Genomic DNA, 21,366 nt, shown 5'->3' with positions numbered 1-21,366 from the left:
AGATTTGCAGACTAGAGTACGCAGAATGTGGCAGGACCTCAAACCCCATTTCAGCAATGGCCGTGATTGATTCCCGACTAGTGTGGGAGTGTGCGTTGTTGTGTTGCAGGAGCACTCCTTTTACCCAATTTCCTGATCGACTTTTCTGAACCCATCTGGCGAACACTTGCCCCATATTAAGGTGATCGTGCACGATTCGCTGCAGGGTGTTTCTGGACAGGCTCCTGGTTACCTCCATGATGGTGATGCACCTGTTCTCAAGAATGACTTGGTCAACCCGTGTAATGTTTCTTGGTGTTGCCACAGTCACTTTCCTTAGATAACTTGTCTCTTTTTCTCTTGCGTCCCGTTTTCCAGCCTTCCACCCAATTGTAAATGGTTTTCCATGAAGGTACATGTTCACCACACACTGCTGCCAATCATCTGTAAATCTCTGCTGTGGTCACACCCTCTCTCCATAGTAAACAACTTGTCCAACACTGACCATTATAGTCGCTTTCCATGTTGTCCAATAGTCTGCTGACAATGATGTACAGAACGTGCTGCTGTGTGAACACCGGGAATCCTTTTTGGGCACTGCTGCCTGCAATCTGTAGACTAGACTCGTAGCATCTCGAATGGTGGGCCATGGCACCTGAGGAAAGTATAAGGTAAAAAAAAAGGTAAAGTGCTCCCCTGTGCATAGCACCATGCCATTAAGGCATATAGGGGGTGTGGGGGTAACGCCCCACACTTTCTTGATCCAGTCATGAGTGGGGGTGATGTGATCAGCATCATGCCCCTGACCGCCTTTATCCCCCAGGGTTTCCCCCAGGTACCCATGTTATTCGACGCTGGGTGGGTGCCGGGGCTGCTTCCATCGTTAGAAAAGTTCCCGGGAATCCTTTTTGGGCACTGCTGCCTGCAATCTGTAGACTAGACTCGTAGCTTCTTGAATGGTGGGCCATGGCACCTAAGGAAAAAATAAGGTGCAAATCATTATAATACACCCCTCGTATTTTATGGCCACACTGTAATAGAAACTCTACAACCCACTAAGACAGTACTGCATTATTAGCCTTTCTTGGAAAATGGAATGCCATCCAAAATTCCTTTCAACATCTTCCTAAAATTCCTCAAGGATAGTCAACATTTGGTAAATTTATAAAGAATATTTGCCTCAAGCTCACTCCTTTTGAAAATGATAGACACAATGCAATACATCATGACTTAATTTATTGATTTTATTTACTTAGCATTACATTTTTGCCAATTTCGGTTTATCATGACATTGAGGATGAATGGTAGTAAGATGAATGGATGTAGGGACAATTACAAAAACACATGAACAGAACCCAACACAAGCCCACAGAGGATTTTATTGTTTGTAAGTCCAGATGCCAGAACCTTCCTAGTCTGTAAAATGTCATCCATGGTGTATTATGTGGAAGAGAGGTTGACATTGGATGTCTACAGAAATGGCCAGCCCTTAGTCTTGCTTGTCTTGGATATGAATTTGACATGTCCGGTTTGGGGCTGAAAAAAGGGAGGTGGCAATTTGCCTAAAGAGGGCGCCCCAAGAAATCGCTGATTGCTCTATCATTACAGTAAATGCTGAATTGACTCATACATTTATTTATATAGAGTGTATTAAAACTAGACATACGAAATTCAAGAGATTGTTTGTTTCCAACATAGAACAGGATGCATAGCACCATGTGTTGATGTGTTCTGGAATAATTTCATTAAGTTTTCAATTCATGTAAAAAAAAATGGTTTTCCATGACTTGTAAGCAGAGTGGGATTTGTATGGGTGATTTCTTACTCTCGTTACTGCAGCCCCCTCATAGATGGTAAATCATTGTCCTTTGGGGCAGAGGTACTACCATGAATTTTTGTCTGGTGGGGAAGGGGGAGTACCAGGATAAACATACCAATAATAATAATAATAATAATAATAATAATAGTGTCATTATTATTATTATCATCATCATTAGTATAGTAGTAGTATCAAATACGTTATTATCCTCGTAAATTATGCAAAGAGGAGGTAGAAGTCAGTGCTAAAGCATTTGTGTCAGAACAAACGATTTGAAATATTTCTTCAAAACATTCAATTTCACATTAACTCATAATGGAAAACAAGCTCAAAAGTTATTTTTGAATGACAGAAAATGCACAATAAATGCATTTTGAATATAATTATGACATTTGTAACTTTCATGTACAACATATGTTTTACACATATGCAACATAGAGCAAGGTAAGATAAAAAAATGCAACCTGTTAACACTAAATTTTGTACGTATGCAAAGTTTATTTAATACATACGTAAACAACATATATTATTTAAACACATTACATAATCAATTCATCCACCTCATAATAAACCAAAAGCAAAAATGAAATAAATTGCCTTTCAAATGTGCAGGCTCCTTTTCCTGCAAACAATTGTTCATGCATTTAAGACAAAATCAATGAAGAGAAGTCCTACTTCTCTCTCTGGTAATTTGCAATGAATTATATAAAACAACTATGTTGAGAGAGAAGGGAGCAAGAAAATTTTGAGATCCAATTTTTTTTAAAAGGAAAACAATAATGCTTTAGAATAGAATGCAAATAATTTCACGGGGTACCATGATGATCTTTCTTTTAAAACGTTTTATATTTATATCGTTTGGCGCCCAGGGCCGACACCCGCCTCCAGCTAGCTATGGCTCTGACCTTAATGAGAGTAAGTAGATATTACGAGTGAAGCGAGCAAAAAAAATTATGGAATGCATTTTTATTTGCAAAAAAATTGAAATCAGCAGGGCAGAGGGCAAATGCCCCTTTGTGCCTCCCCCCAGTTGCCCAAGCAGTCAATGTTTTACTGTCCAAAGTTTGGGGGGAGGGGGGTTTGATGCCCTCCTGTGGTTGTGCCACACCTACTGGAATTTTTTTTTTTTAAAATACCACACTGCTTACAGTGTGCTTCTTGTGCCCTTGCTAATATTAAAACAAGTAGTAAAATATAGTCAAATAAAAAACAATCCACATGAACATAATTCCACATATAAAGCGTATTTTATGTTACCACTATACTCGACACTCACTTATTTCTGATCTGCAAGGGTAATTTAAAAAGGGAATCTAATGAAGGCACCAAGGGATGAGCAGGGGAGGGAGCGGACGCCCCTAGCTGAATTTCAGATTTTTTTTTTTTGCTGTATATGCATGCTATACTAATCCTTTTGAGTCATTGTTTCTGTTCAGTAGACATCAGGTCGCTTAGTCCTACTTTGTTTAAGTACAGGGGAGGCTCAAGATAAAATTTTTACCTGATTTGCCTATTTACATTGTAGTACTTACAGAAACATCAGATCAATGATTGTTTGTTCCATATATTTAATTAGCGTGAACTTACTGTAATATTTATCATAACTGAAATATATAATCTTGAATGTTAGATAAACTGGGGGGGGGGCATTCCTGTTTTGCGCCCCCTCCACAGAGTGTGGTGCCCCAGTCTCTCGGACCTTAAGCTTCCCATGTGTAAGTCTATGAGGGAACTGCCAAGACCAAGACGAGATGGCACACCAGGATTATGCCCGGTGTCCCGGTAGGCCAGTCCGGCTCTGGTATCTGAAATGATTTAATAAAAACTGCTTTGTATGAAAGGATCAAAGTAATTTTACAAATAATAAAAAAAAAGTAATAACCTTGTTTTAGAATCCTCTTTCAGTGATTACAAATAAATTGTATTTGTGTAGAGAGATGAGATATTTAAGAAGTTGCTCCTCTCTCTCTCTCTCTGTGACAACTGCAGGCCCGTAGCCAGAATTGGTCTCCAGTGGGGCTCATAGTTATCAGTGGGGCTTATGAACAAAGTTCTTTTTTCTAAAGTTTAACAGTATTAAATTAAGGCAAATTATATGTGTTGGGTCATTAAGTTAATGTAAAATATAAAATTTAGAGATACTGAAAGAAATAGTATTTGTGTATCTTCTAAAACATCTATTGACACCATCTCTTAATGCACACTTAATACTATTTTTCATGATAAAATTATTAATATCATACAAGTAAAAATGAACAATATTCACTTCAATCATAGTGCCTATCGTACATTCCACCCCCCAGCCGATGCAATAAAACTTCCCTTAACTCCCAAAACTTGGGATCTGTTGATATTTGATGCAGATGTGGAAGGAATGTGTATGATAATGTGAAACAAGAGGCTTCAACATGGGCTGGGAAGGTACAAATAAAGAAGCTTCCCTCTGGAAGACATTTCTAAAGTCTAGAACTGGGATTCTCAAACTTTTTCATTTCACACGGTGCCTTTAGTATTTCAATTTTTTTTTCACGGAGCCCAAGTCAGAATGTCGGCATATCTAACATTTACAATGCTCAGTTAGTTGCTTGCCTTATGTTAAAAAATAAACACACATTTGAAATTCAGAAACATCTTATGTGTAAAAAGTACTAAATAAGCACATATTTAGAAAAATCATATCATTTCTGTGAAAATATTGGAACATTTCGCTGCTCCCCTGCAAGCTAGCCACAGATCCCCAGGTTGGTGCAGCACACACTTTGGGAACCACTGGTCTAGATAATCTTCTAAATACTTGCTCCTACTTAGACTTCAGCTCATAAAGAAGATTGAACGAATATAATAGCTGCTGTTCATGTTCTGTGAATTTATCTTTCACCAAAGTTGTGAGAAAAATAATGTCTACATTTTCACTCTTCACCTCAAACAAATTAGAATACAAAATGGATTTACCTAATGTCAAGTGGGTTGGCGACAGTGCCAGAGGGGCCTGGCAGCCCTGCTGCTATGGGCCTGATACATAGGGGAGTAGAGTTGGTAGAATGCAGTTTGTGAATTCAAAACCTGCCTCTCCCTCGAGAGAAGATTGCATGTCCCAGAGTACCATTACTTCTACAGTCAGGTCAAATTTAAGCAAAATATTCTTCATTAATGGTCAATTTTACAGATTTTGGTCTTGTGCCCATTACCAGTAACAGGAATGTCAGAGTAGTAATATTACATTATAGTATTATGTGCATCATATTCAGTGTATATTATTAGGAAACTTACTAAAAACGACTCACTTCATATGCCATTGTTGTAATGTTTATCCTTAGGAAGTAATTGTTTGTGTTACCATGGCTATGAGAGTGATTATACTTGATCTTTGTTCTCAAAGTGATCTATCTGTTGTGCTGCACTCCTCACCATTACTGATTGAAACTCTTATTATGTGCACACAATTAATGTGGAACAGGTGATCAGTGAACATTAGTTACTAATACTTTCACCACAGGACTGGCAGCAAAATCTGCTCCCATTTCGTCAATGAAGTCAGAAATAAGAGAGGAATAAGAATGTGTTGTTCTAATCACATTGTGATATCTTGTGTGTTACCAGTGTCAAGTGTCCATGTTTTAGACAATGCCTACTGTCTAGATTCTACAGCTCTACAGACTTAGATCAAAATGACTAAGGAAGGAAATGTGCAGGTAAGATAATGACACATTTCATTGAATAGAAAATGTCCTTGTCAGCATTAACTTCTTGTCATATGCCTTCTTAGTCAGATTATTTGCCACTAGTATTAACTTATTCCCAAAAGTTCATGTTCTAAATCAAAGGGCTACTATAAATGATTCATTCAAAACATTGTATTTTCCAAAGTATTGCACATACAGATATGAATGATACATGAAAATATCTGTAAACGAACCAAGTCGATTTCCACCCATACATTTTGTAGCAATCCCCTGTCAATGGTCATCAAAGAAGCATTGATGTATTTCCTGAGCTCTACCAGTATTCTTGGCACTGGTGGTACATATACAAATGCTCTGTTTACACGGTGGTTCTTTTCTGTACTCTCTTCTGAAATAGAATGCATCATTTATAGTAGCCCTGTATTTGAAAATGTTCATCCCTATTCTGTCAGATGGGAGAACTGGTCACTTTTTGAAGGCTTGTCCACATCATAATTCAAAGAAAACCAAGCAAATCTGGAATACCCCATTATGCTTGAAAAGTGCTTGTGCCTGATGTTTCAAAATTTCTTTAAAAGAATTGCCATGATGATAAAAAAGCACAATCGTTATTTGGAGTAACAATATTAGAGATGATGGAAATATCCTAAACCTACTTTTCCTAAGCCTATTTCAGATTGATTGTCTGATATTGGGTTATTTTACGTCACCTTTCTGTTACTTTTTACTAATCATGGCAAAGAGGGTGAGTGATGATATTATGAAATCGATGAAGTGACACTCACAAAGATGAATCAATCATCCCCAGACTGGAATTCCAAACCAGGACCCCTGGTGTCATGGATTGCTGTGGTAATGACTCCATCATGAACGTCTGCTCTTAGAACTACCTGAATTGAAATTGTTTTTTTCTGGGAATCTCAAGTTATGTATAACAAGAAAGGTATGTTTTATTTGGTACAATAATACAGAATCGTTTACAGACAAACTCTTATTGCAATATAGACTGTGGCATGCATAAAGGGGGGGTGATGGTGGAGAGGATAATAATCCCCCCTTTCACCCAGTAAAAAGAATGTCAAAGGCAGGAAAATATGGTGGGAAATAGATGGCTGCCTACTAAAAAATGTATAGCCTCTCTCCCCTTTCGAAAGTCCTTGGTATCCCACTGTATATAGAGCTTTGTTTTAAACCCACTTTATTCACAGGAAGGCTAATTGAGACTGGGGACTTGCAGTTTAAAGTGGGATCCGAACAACTTGTACCTCAACCTTGCATCAAACCCGGGACCCCTTGATTACAAGGATGCGACGTTACCACTATGCTATCCATCAAAGAAAGAAAAACGAAAACTGTCCCACAACTTGCCAAGACATGGCCTGTTCCATTTGGAACAAAGAAAAGTAGGAGAAAGGTCGTTTCCATTTTCTCATAGGGGAAAAAGTGTGATAATTTACATTGACATTTCCTAATATTTTAAAAATTATTTTCTTGAAAATGAAACGAGGCTCCAAAGTTTTTTTTAATTTCCTGGTGTTAGTACATATATTCACCTACAAGTTGGCATACTTATTGTATGTTTACCTTGATGCTGTTTTGAGATAGGCCTAATTCTAAAGATGCAGGTTTCGCAATTCTTGAGTATTCAAAGGGTTATATCAGCTAACAGCATCAATAACCCAGTAATGTTTGATTTGGTTTGATTTGATTTAGTTTATTTTACTTCACGTTTTGTGTCTCTTGGCTAATTTGCAAAGATGGGGATGAGTGATGAAATGATGAAATTGATGAATGGACATTCACAAACAACCAAGCCCGACCGGGATTCGAACCTGGGACCCTTGGGGTTGCAGCGCGATGTGCTAACCACAGGGTCGGGCCCCAGTAATGTGCTATATCAGGTAGCTTGTCCTAATAGTAAGCTTCAATGGCCAGTAAACAAATCTTTGGGGGTAGTGTTACTGGAATAAATTAAATAATGAAAATGGTAACATAGATCCAGTATGGAGTTTTCTTTTTCACAAATGGAGTAAGCTACCATCTTTAAAATTTAATGTAACAGAAAACATCAAGAGACTTTGTGAAAACAATGATGAATTTGAATTAAATGATGATATTTGGGATTCATAATTAAAAATAAAAAAAACTGAAATAAAAATAAAACAGACTGCTTTTTTCACAGTTAAGTTGCTATATTACAACAATGTAACATTTACAACATCCATTATATAACAGATCCTTTTTGTTTTAAAAAATTACTAACCATTGTTATAACTGTATCTTTATTCAAAATGAAAATAAATGTCTGATGAAAGGAGCGTGTGTTCTCCTGAAATGTCACAAAGAGAAACTGTTTTCTTGTGCTTGTAGTAGCCATAAACTACAGGAAAATAATTATATAATGCAAGCAATGCGTACATACAAGAAAAACTAAAAAATCTTATATTCAGCACTCATTAAATCTGAGGATGTTTGCTTTTCGATGCAGGGACTTACATTTTTGTCTTGTTAGCCGATGGTGCTAGATGAATGGATCAATTCCTAATGGGAAATTTAGATCAGAGGTAACTTACTCTACATGTAGAAAATTATTATTAATATATTTTTTGGCTAATTAAAGATTAATATAGAAATTATGCTCTCAGGTTTAAAAGTTTTTAGCATCTATAAATCTACACCCCTGCTCATTACTCTAAGAAACAAGAGCACTACGTGCTTTGTCAAGGTCTGTAGACCGCTAGTTCGCCCCAGCAGGCGGCAAACAAGTCAACGGACCTTGGTGCTTTGTAGTACTGAGGTATGAGATACTAGGAAGGCAGTTTCATCTTGACGTCAGAGAAACCCTCCCGCGGTTGTAAACACAAGAGGGTGGAAAAAAGCCCAGTGGACCATCTGGCTGCTGGCCCTGAATGCAGACTGCAGAGAGAATGGATGTAGGTCCAGAACCGATTAACCTTCCTTTGTATAAAGTGGTGTTTATATTGTGTAGTAGTTGTGGTGTGTTTGTGTTTATATTGTGTTATAGTTGTGATGTGTTTGTGTGTGTCTTGTGTAGTAGTTATGCTGTCTAATGTGTTTGTGTTCGTCTTGTGTAGTAATTGTGCTGTCTAATATGTTTGTGTTTGTCTTGTGTAGTAGTTCCTCCATTCATATTGGGGGTTAGGCGTAGAGCTGACAACTCTGCACTGTAAAAAGACATGTCAAGAAACAGAAATATAAGGCCATGGATGTTCCCAAGGTAAAATATTCCGGAGGTAAAATAGACCCCCGTTTGGATCTCCGGGTGGGGACCACTTTGGGAGGTCCCTGGACTAGGGATAAGATCTATGTTAGGAATAAGGATATTAAATTATTCACATGGAATGTTCTGAGCCTTTACCGGCCTGGGGCATTTCAGTGTACAGTTAATGAGATAGTTAAGTATAAATTAGATGTAGTAGCTGTCCAGGAAGTTAGGTGGCCAGGAGAAGGGAATTGTAAAACTAAAAATTATACTTTTTTCTATGGTGGTACTGAAAATCATAATTTTGGAACAGGCTTTTTCATAAATAATAGAATTATCTCAGCTCTTAAAACAGTAGAATTTATTAATGATAGGATATCAGAGCAGTTTTACAGGGTAGGTGGTGTAAAATTATTTTAATAAACATACATGCACCAACGGAAGATAAAGATGATAATACTAAAGATGACTTTTATACAGAGTTAGAACAGGTCTTTGATAAATTTTCTCAGTATGATATGAAAATTCTGCTAGGTGACTGTAATGCACAGATTGGCAAAGAAGAGACATTTAAACCCACGATTGGTAAAGAAAGTCTTCATGAATTAAGTAATGATAATGGTATAAGAATGATTACTTTTGCAACCTCAAAGAATTTAATTGTGAAAAGTACCACTTTTAAACATAAAGATATCCATAAATATACCTGGTCTTCTCCAGATGGTAAAACTCATAATCAGATAGATCATATTCTCATTGATAAGAGAAGGCATACTAGTATAATTGACGTTCGTACACATAGAGGCGCTGACTGTGAAAGTGACCATTATTTAGTAATTGCTAAATTAAGACAAAGACTCTCAGTGATAAATCATAAGCAACAAAATCTAAAAGTTATAAAATTTGATAAAGGAAAGTTTGCTGATCAAAGAATTAAGAAAGATTACCAAATTAAACTGTCAAATAGATTTGATGTTTTGCAGGATTTAAATGATGATGAAAATATAAATGAAACAGACGTAAATAAGAATTGGGAGCACATACGTAATGCAATAGAATCAGCAGCTAAAGAAAGTATAGGATACCATAAACCAAGAAAAAGTAAGCCATGGTTTGATAATGAATGTCATAATCTAATAGAAATAAGAAATCAGGCTAGACTTAGGTGATTAAATAACTCTGATGATACAAATCTAAGCAATTATAATAGAATAAAGCGAGAAGTTAACTGCACGTTTAGAAGTAAAAAAAGAATTTACTTGAAAAGCAAAATTAACGAAATTGAAACAAACAGCAAAAATAAAAATATCAGAGATTTATATAAAGGTGTAAATGAATTTAGAAAGGGGTGGCAACCTAAAGTAAACTTGATAAAAGATAAAGACGGTGATTTTCTAGCTGACCCAAGCGATATTCTAAATAGATGGAAGAACTACTTTAATGACCTTTTAAATGTCCATGTAGGAGATAAATCAGAAGTAAATGAAGTCCACACAGCAGCACCTTTAGTTCCAGAACCTAACTTGACTGAAGTTAAAGATGCTATTAAAAGGCTTAAGAATAACAAAGCACCTGGCATTGATTTAATACCAGCTGAGTTAATTAAATATGGTGGAAATTCATTAATATGTCAAATTCATAAATTAATTTGTTTAATATGGAATAAAGAAGAAATCCCTCAACAGTGGAAAGAATCCATAATTGTCCCTGTGTTTAAAAAAGGTGATAAAATGAACTGCAGTAATTACCGTGGAATTTCTCTACTCTCATCAACATACAAAATATTGTCTAACATTCTTTTAACAAGACTAACCCCATATGCTAATGAAATTATAGGTGATTATCAATGTGGATTTAAACGTAACAGATCAACTACAGATCAAATTTTTCACATCAGACAGACACTTGAAAAAAAGTGGGAATATAATCAAAATGTCCATCAGCTATTCATTGATTTCAAAAAAGCATATGATTCGGTCAAAAGAGATAAATTATATAATATATTAGTAGAGTTTGGAATACCTAAGAAGCTTGTTAGTATGATAAAAATATGCACCAGTGAAACAGAAAGTAAAATTCGTGTGGGTAATAATATGTCTGACAAATTTACAATTCATGATGGGTTAAAACAAGGAGATGCATTATCTCCATTGCTCTTTAATTTTGCCTTAGAATATGCTGTAAGGAAGGTAAGAGAAACTAAAGAAGGACTAAACTTAAATGGTGTGACTCAGTTGTTAGCATATGCAGATGATGTAGACTTACTGGGGGATGATGTGAATACAATTAAGAATAATGCTAAAATATTTTTCAAAACTGCTAAAGAGAGAGGTTTGGAAGTTAACAAAGAGAAAACTAAATATATGCTTACAGGCCGAAACCAAGTGTTAGGTAATAATCAAAATCTAATTATTGATAACAACTCGTTTGAACCAGTTTCCAAATTCAAATACTTAGGAGTAATATTAACAAATGAAAATTATATTAAAGAGGAAATAAAAAGTAGGCTTAATTCAGGAAATGCATGTTACTTCTCTCTTCATAAACTTTTGTCTTCTCGTTTAATATCTAAGAAACTAAAAGTTAAAATATACAAAACAGTAATTTTGCCTGTAGTAATATATGGGTGTGAAACTTGGTCCCTTATATTGAAAGAGGAACATAAATTGAGAGTATTTGAAAATAAGATCCTTAGGAAAATCTTTGGACCTAAAAGGGATGAGCAGACAGGTGAGTGGAGAAGGTTACATAATTTAGAACTACATAATTTGTACTCATGTCCAGATATTATTAGAATAATTAAATCAAGAAGACTTAGGTGGGCAGGCCATGTGGCACGAATGGGAGAGGAAAGAGGAGTTTACAGTATTCTTGTTGGGAAAGCAGATGGTAAGAGACCTGTAGGAAGGCCAAGACGAAGATGGAGAGACAACGTTGAGATGGACCTAAAGGAAATCGGTAGGGATGGGAAAGAGTATATAGATCTTGCTCAAGATAGGGACAGATGGAAGGCCTATGTTGCTGCAGCCATGAACCTTCGGGTTTAAGAAGGCTAGAGAGTTAGTTAGTTAGTTGCCTAACCAAGATATTAAGGGCTGAAAACAGGAAAAAACTGCATTTTGGATCCTCTTTCTTACAGCATAACAATGGAAAGCAACAATGTCCCATCAAAACAATTGAATGTATATAAGCAACCAGTCTTTTAATAACAGTTTATTGAAACTAAATTTGAGATGTTGTTAATTTCCAAAGATACAGCACTCCGAGCTTTTCATGAAAAATGGGCGGTCTGACCTTGAACTTTGACATTTTCTACAGGGAAGGGAAAATTTTTTCAAGGTCTCAAAATTACACAATATTCATTTCTCATGACCTACTTCAACAAACAAAAAAAAGGTTGCCAATCAAAAAATACAACTATCCAAATATGCCTTTTTTGTTGGAATTTCAAAATAATGGCTCCTAATACTATAGCATATCCAAAACCCATTGTGTAGGAGGGGCATCATATGTATACCAGCCAAGGGGGAAGAATTCACAGAGCAGAGACTTCCCCCCCCCAAAAAAAAAATACTTGGAAAATGAACATCACAGAACCACTCTTCTAGGTAGCACTATAAAGAGGTGTTCAAAATCCCCATCAAAGTTCATACCAGTGAGATAGAACATCCATTTGGCATTTGAACCCAAGACTTTCTGGGGACAACACATTTGATATGATTTGATTTTTGTTATGTAGCAACATTTTCTTGTCACCTTTGGCAAAACGTGACAATGAGGATGACATATGAGTGATAATATGATGAAATTGATGAAAGAAAATTCATAAAGAACACATTCTAACCTGATAAACCTGATACTCCTGGTGCTGTAGGATGATGTGCTAATCACTCTGCCACGAAAGTTTTCTGAAGACAAAACAAACAGTGACAACAAAAAAGCAAAGCTTTTCATAACACAAAAGGTGAATGCTTTGAAAGTTATTTGAGCGCTACTAAATAAATTCAGAATAACTTTCTTTATTAACTGTATTTTACTAAATAAAGCCATTTTACTTTCTTATTTTGAGCCATGCTTAGGTCCTAATATTTATTATCGGCAGGAACTCAAAACCTGATTTTCTGCTACAGTGAAGTACTCTAGCTTATATCTGTCAGGAAGGTGGCATTACATATACAACCAATTGTACATAATAGAATTTAAATGCCACGGAATCTGTTCCTCCGAGAAGGAGATATTTTCGGCAATTAGACTTAACTGGGAGTGGAGCTAAATACTAATTTACACAGAAATGCTAAATACCTATAGTTTAAAGTTTGACCCAAATCACTATTTGCCTCCACCAGGTATTGAACCTGGGACCCCTTGATTACAAGGTGAAGACATTATCACTACAACACCACTCTAATAATTAACATAAATTACTTTTTCTAAAATGAAATTATGTGTGTGAAATATCTGTGGCATGTTCTGAAAATTTGGTCTCGTTTACAGCAACAATTCATTTATTGTAAATGTTTATTATATATAATATTAATTAGATATAATTGAAATGAAGCAGCAATGCATGCATTAAAGTAAAACACAGCATGACATTTTTCCAATTGGTTCTGATAGTCAATATGAGTTTTAAGACACTCTATCGGAACTGATTGGTCAATGATAAGATAATTGACTACATGAAAAGAAAGCAGTGAAGGCATATTGCTTGAATTAGTATAAATTTCTTTGGAAAGTTACTGCAACTACACATTTGCAGAACAATACTCATGGATGAGAAAAATGAGAAAAAAGAACACAATGCTCCTAAACAAGAAGGTTCACATTGAATTAGAGTTAGAGAAGAAGAGAGTCTTGGTTTCTATCTGGAAAACACTTCCCATTATTTTGGAGATGTGTAGTTATATTTGTATTTATTACTTTATCTTGTTTTCCCACCAGATTTGGTTAAATGTGTTGACACATTTAAATAACGATTAGATTAAATCAATAAAGGAACTATTACAAAAACCACAGAGGATTATATTGTTTGTACATTCAGGCCTCAGAGTCTCATTAGTCTGCAAAATACAGTTTCCAGGTGTTCAACATGAATGAGAGATTGACACTTGAACTGTTAATTGTTTATAGAATATGTGCAGAAGAACAGTAACAGGAAGAGATTGGAATGAGACACAATTGGTTTCCCATGTTATGTGATGGTGACAGTGAAGATGAATGACTTGGATTAGGGTTTTCCTTGCTTAAGTAAAATAGAATTAAATTAAATACAATTAAAATAAAACTTGAGTGATACAGTACTTAGTTCATTTCATATAAACATAAATGATATCAGAAATCCATGCCAACTTTAAAGAGAAACCAAGTTAAACTTTGTATGATTTTTCACTCAAGCAAATATATTTTATCACATTATCAATTTCAGGACAATAAAACAACCATATTCAATGTTTAACAGATGAATAAATGAGAGAAGCAATATTATGCACTATGTTGTGCCTGGCTTCTCATAGTAAAATTTTAATAATTGCACTATTAAATGACCCATTCTTGCAGGAGATACTCAAGATAAAATTTTCACCTGAGAAAGGTAGATTTTGGGGGAACTTTCCAAGCTCTCCCATGACCATGTTTCTTATTTTGAGGATTAGTGACGAAATATAATAGTCTTATTTCTTTTTAAAAAAAAATACTTAACCTCTTGACTACCACTACATAGTCAAGCCTGCATGCTCTCCTACCATTATGTACGGCCCATATGTAGCTGGTACTATTGGCCAAATAGAAAATATTCTTGCATGGTAATGGCCAAGAAAACGTATGAATGCCTCTGGTTGGTAAGGACCGAAGTCTACATGTTGGTGTGACATCATTTGAACAAGTGACTATCGCAAGCAATGATCACAGCATGCTCGTTATGAAATCTGTTGCTAATAGTACGTAACCGTGCTATTGAGGAGACCTGTGTTTTTGGTGTTACTTAGGCATTTTATTTGTTAGGCATTTTTTTAGCAGGAAAATAAGGAGGAGGATAATAGTTTGTCGGATTATGTTCTGGAAGAAGAGGAGAGTGCAACGTCCTCCTTACGTGCTCCACAGTACACTAACAACACAGCGCAGGAGTACTGGCACAGGTTGAGTTCAGCACACTAAACCTTGCAATTAGGTGGATGGCAAAAGTCTACCCATATGCGCTAACTTCTTGTCAGCCGTAGAACATGGACTCAGAATTATTTCAGGGCTTGCTGGGTGTAGAGAAAGATTATACCAGCTTTATATATATATTTATATATGTTTATTATAATCTTAACACAAGGGTGTCCGTTAGCACACTTACACATGGGTCTTTACCTGAAATCCTTACCACACGCGTGCATTTACTTGTACCACACACGTGCTTTTACCTGTACCATGCACGTTTTTTTACCTGTACCACCTTTGGTCTCAAAGAGATAAGGAGGGTAGGGAACATCCAATTTATTCCTCTCAGTGAGGCACCAGGGGGAGTATGGGGACATAATTAGTGCCTCGGTCGCCGCTGACGTCACGGGTTCCCCTGTAAAAGAGAGTAGGTTGTATGTAGTACCCCAACCACAGCCCGGAATTGGCCGAAACCAATCGGTACTCCCGAATAATGGGCGCAGGGTAAAAGGATTAAAGGATGCCGCAACACCTCCCGGCGTTAGCTGGGAATTGGCAAGCCAACCGGTGTCTCCTATGCAGGGACGGCAGGTTAGAAAGGAAGGTCCAGGTGCTCCCAGACAAGCAGGGCTGGTAGGATCAGGGCACCTATCAGCCTAAGCAAGCGGACCAGGTAGGTAGATTGCTGCTATGCTCTTCTTCTTTCTTTCTTCTTTCTCCGTCCCTCCTTCTGGGATGGCTTCTAGTCTTCAGGCTGGGAGGCCAGTTAACCCTGGATGTTTGCCTGTTGACATCAGGGAGCAAGCTGAGCACCGGGCCTCGCTGCGCTGGCTAATATACTCGCGGGGGCGCATGGGTGGTGAAAATTTTAACTACAAGTACGCGTTGCTAACTCGTTTTTTTACATATTGCAAACTTCGTACTGAAAAATATCAAGGTTTTGACATTGAGAAATCACTAGTGGGAAAATCACTAGATGCACATGTCAATATAAACTAAAACTGTGTGCATTCAGACAATACAATTAATAATGAGCCTTGCAGGACTCTGCAATTCTAATCAACAAGTTGAACAGTGTAAATGTCAATAATTGATAACATTTACTGAATACAGTGACCATGCAGGGTCTAATAATAAGCAAAGTTAATAAACGCAGAGGTGGATCCATTAACATTTACAGAATACAGCAACCACGCAGGGTCAAATAATAAGCGAAACTAATAAACGTAGAGGTGGATCCGTTAACACATTTAAACTTAAAGTGTCCACCTCGCAGGGACATTTAGCATGCATTCTTCATCCAAACCTCGTTAACAAAATATAACATGGTGACCACACAGGGTTGTTAAATGTGGCAACCATGCAGGGTCATTGCAAGAGTGAATGTAGTGACTCTGAATATTCAGATATATCTGCTGTGGCAGACCGGTGAACCGGAAGACAACACAATGTTCATGTTAGCCACACACTGTATTCAATTCTTCAATATTTTTTTGTTTATTTTTTTCAACGCCCCTTTACATGTGTCTAATGGGGGACTGAATAATGTTAATTCTGGGGTGATCTTCCTCGTAGTACACCCAATTATCAACCTCACTCTCATGTAGTACACCCTGGACTGCATTTTGCAGAATAATGAGGCTCTGGCGACTGGCACTATGGCCAGTAAAATATTGTCTGTGTTGTCCTGTTTTTTGTCTTTGTGTGTGCTGAGTGCCCGTTTACAGCCTCAGTTTTTACCGAAAGTCAAAATGTTTTAATGTTTTAGTAACACGATATTGCAATTATGCTATTTTATATATGGAAAGAGGCTAGACCTCATATAATGTGACAGATGCAAAATAGCCTAAGTGCTGATGCACCCAAATTATTAAATTCAAAATTCACATTCAAAATAATGTTAATTCTAATAATTTAAATACAAAAATTATGGAATTAGCAACCAATGTGATAGATGATTTGTTTGCACTATTGCTGAGTGTCACCTAATGTTCTCTCCATAGAATGGTCGTGGGATTCTGCTCTCTATCTGCAGGCTGAGATTCAAGAGGTTAAAGTGTTTGCAATTAAAGAACACGTTTAGTGTAGATATGTATTTATTTAACACCTACAGAATGATAACAAAATAACAAAAATTTCTTACCTTAAATTGTTAAATGATTTTGCAAGAAACATAATAAGTTTTGCAGCAGTAATTTCAATAAATCTTGTCCAGAATGATCAAAATCAGTTAAAGACAAATATACACTTATCTATCAGAAAAAAATAATTGGTGACACTCAAAGTGGTGTCAGGATTTGGTGCTCACATGGGTAATGTCTTAGGTGGTTCCCGAGTCACCTAAATCCTAACCTATCTTTGCATTTTTGTTTACATTTTTCATATGATTTTGTAGAAGAATAATTTAAGTACATGACAAGAAAATCTATTAAAAAGTGTCACCACTCATGAGCTATTATACGATGCAGAATGTGAAAATATGTATACAGGGTGTCACAAAACTCTTTCAACAACACCTGGGTGCTGGTAGATATCATAAAAACAAGTAACTTTTCCCAATAAAGTTTACCTCGAAAGCGCTTAGTTCCTGTGCTATAAGCACTTAAAATCTATCCTGTGTGTATGCAACCCAACACAGCAAATGCTTGCTCTGACATAACTACCAGGGGCACGTGGCAGAATTTCCACTAGCGTTCCTCGTTAAGAGAGACGACTTCAAAACAACAGCTTGGGATTCTTGTTTGAGCAAAATCCGAAACATTAATGATACTAGCGATGTTGTAAGAAGCATTGACAGTATTTATAAACTGACCAAGGCAAATAATGGACAGACTGAAATTCAAGATTACTCATTCTAAAATATATCCATGATTGATTGATTGATTTGGTTTATTGACTAATTGTGAAGATGAGGATGATATGATGAAATAACCAAGGACACCAACGTCTAGACCAGGAATTAAACCCAAGACACCTGGTGCTGTAGTGAACTGTGCTAACCACATCATCACGGAGTGTTTCGTGTATCATGCAATATCAACAATTGCAAGGGACACACGTGAGATAGGGGAAATCCACAAAGGTGGCTGCCTACTTTCTTATTTTCAATTTCTTTATATAAGAATATATATAATATATAATACATATGCACATATTTTCCTGAAAGTAACAAAAAGGTTCTATTAGAAAAGAAGTGGTAAATAAAGCTAAAATATAATTTTTGTAAATAAAGTTATAGAGTGCCCAACACATACAATACCAACCTTCAACAAAATATAGGCTATATCCATTCTACTTATCTAGGCTATCTTCATTAGAGCCAAGTTGTTGCCATTCCTCTTGATCATATTGTTTTATAAGTTGAGAAAGCTGAATGATTTTGCTACTCCCATTCATCATCAACTGGAGAATCTGTTGGGGTTCTCCGCTGTCTCCATAGCAATCTTTGCATACACAACAATAGAAGACATTACTTATGTAACAATTAACTGCTCTGATCAATACTCATATTCATCTCATATTAACCTAATTGAAGATAAATTGAAGCTAGTTAAACATGAAACATCATGCATATGAACTGTAAATATTAAGTGGAAATAAACTGCCACAAAATCTCAATGTGTTCTGTTGTACACCACAACTGCCAGCTGGTATTATTAAAGAAAGAGTTCTGTAACTTTGGACCATGCATATTAAAATATCTGTATTTGTATGAACCTTTCCAAAGGTGAGAATATGTCTTCTGCATGAGGCCCACTTCAAGTCAAGACCTTATTTACTGACAGACTGGTTCAAGTTTAATTTCTGGCAAGACCATTCAGAAAATTGCTATCATGCCAAGTAAAGAGCTGCCACATAAAAAAAGTGTAACTGATGTGTAACAGTTTCTCCAAAATGGAAGGCATTACATAGGATGCAGATCAGAATGTAAATGACATTAGGTGTTACATACATACACTTTTGGGTGAATGGGTTGCTGTCTTCTGTGGTCTGAATGTACAAGGGTTGTTCAAGTCAAACTGGGACTTTGGATTTTTCAGAAAAATGGAATACATTTGGACGTCTATAAGTGACTTTTGTTCTCGATGTAACCTTTCTCTACACAATACACTTATACCAGCATTTCACTAGTGTTTACCAAGAGTGTAGAAATATGTGCCAGTATGTCAGACCATGATCAGACTGCTTGTTTAACCTCTTCATCACTGCTGAAATGCTGACATATGAAGAACTCTTTTAAGAGTGCAAACAGATGAAAATCAATCGCTTGAGCAAAAGATCAGGACTGCAAGGGGGTGTGAGACAGTAACTTCCAGCTAAGTTCCTGTGTGGTGCAAATTGTGTGGTGAGCACCTGTACTTGTGCATAGTATTGTAGCAATATAATGCGTTTAGTGATGAAACCAGGCTGTTTTTGAGATTGTGTTCAAACTTTCCACAGACAGATGCTTTTGTTCAACAAGTTGGTGGCATATTATTTATTGATATTCAAGGATGCACTCACTGAATAAATGGCTGAAAGTTTGAAAGTCTGTATGAAAAATAATGGTTACGGAATGAGTGCAGTGACCAGGATCATCTTGACCTGATATACAGCTGGCTGTCTTTAAACCATTTACACCAATCAAATATTTTACTGCTGTTAAGAGTCTGATCACCATACTGTGAATGAAGTCCTCTGTAATTGCTGGTCGGTTTACACATTCATAAACAATACATTTCATCATAACATGCAATTCCTTGTTTTTACTTACAATTTTCTTTTACAAGTGACTCATGTTGCCCACTATCTTAGCCCTGCATGCAGTAATGGTAGACATTTGTCTCTTATAAGTAAAGTTATTAATATACATGTGGGTGTGTTCCATTATTGCCAAAACTTGGTAATCTTGGTTTGACTTGAATGACTCTCGTGGATTTCTATAGACTTGTTGAAGCTGAGAGATAAAAATAGGAGGTCGATCACAAATTGAAATTTTGAGTTTTGTGGAAAGTCTGTATCATGCCTTTACAGCATGATAAAGAAGACAAATTACTTCAATCTTGTATATTGTTGAACAAAAATCGATATTAAGAAGAAATGTATTTAACTTGTGCTTAAACAACAAAATTTGCATGAAACATAGAAATAATCCTAGCCATTTTGGATTTAAAAAAACAATGAAAATGTGGCATATATTATTTGGAATAATTATCAGCCTATAAATTCTGAATAAATGTTGCAAAAAATATGTGAAAAATATTATAACATAAGATAAAACATAAATATATACATGAATTATGAAAACAATTAAGTGTAAATAATATAATCCAAGTTCTTAACTTGAAAGTATATGAATAAGATAAATGCCAATACACGACTGAAATCTGCATAACATGGCAGTCGTTACAGTTATTTGTCATCAAACAGATATAAAAAGACACTATGAACATGAAATTGTATATTTATCAACTATAAACAGGAATTTGAAGTCCTAAAATAAATCTATTGGATATATAGACAACAAACTAGTAAAATTGTTATTAATTACACAGGGCCGCAAATTAAATTAAATTTAATGTTGTTTTTTGTTTAATAGGTGAACTTTATTATTTGTGCCATGCTGATCACGAATATGAAATTCGTTTTTCTCTATCATGCAAGGTTTTCTTACAAATCAAATTTCAAAATTTGGGCTTTGTCCAATATTGCATACTGTTTTATTATAATTTTTCTTTTCTTCAATCAGAATAAGTAGCTTACCACACTAAACGCATCAACATGTTTATTTAAAATGAATATAGACAGACACAAAGGACCCATATAATATAGAAAACGACATATAGCAGTATAAAATATACACACAAGAAAATCATTACACAATACATATTTTTCAGTTCTGTTTATCACGCTTTCTTCTGTAAGCTTTCCTAACTTTCTTGTGATTTTCTTCTGGCGTTTCTCTGTACAATGCCCAACAGTAGTCAACCACCATGCTAACACTCCAATGTCCTTGATACCTTTTCTCCATATCCCTCATGTCCTGATGGAACCGTTCGCATTGTTCCTCACTTAATTCACCGAGATTTTGTGGAAAGTTATCAAGGTGTGAATGCAAAAAATGTAATTTGAGATTCATGTTGCAACCCAGCTCTTGAAATTTAAGTAACATATTCTCAACAACTTCTCTGTAATCAGGACTTTTGTGGTTCCCCAAGAAGTTCAACACTACACTTTTAAATGCTATCCAAGCATCTCTTTCTGCTACAGTTATTGTTTCCTCGAAGTCTTTATCATTCATCAATTTCCTAATGTCTGGTCCAACAAAAACACCTTCTTTCACTTTGCCGTACGACAGTGATGGAAATTTGTTGTATATGAACTGGAAACATTGTCCTTCCTTGTTAAGTGCCTTCACAAATTGTTTAATCAGTCCTAATTTGATATGAAGAGGAGGAAGTACAAGTTTCTCAGGACTGACTAAATGTTGTTGTACGATGTTCTTTGAACCTGGGTTCAACGTTTACCGTATTGGCCATTCT

Source organism: Lepisma saccharinum, chromosome 15 (assembly GCF_977018435.1).
Source record: "Lepisma saccharinum chromosome 15, izLepSacc3.1, whole genome shotgun sequence".
NCBI classification, from domain to species: domain Eukaryota; kingdom Metazoa; phylum Arthropoda; class Insecta; order Zygentoma; family Lepismatidae; genus Lepisma; species Lepisma saccharinum.
The sequence above is the reverse complement of the archived record's forward strand: the minus strand, read 5'-3'. Positions refer to the sequence as shown.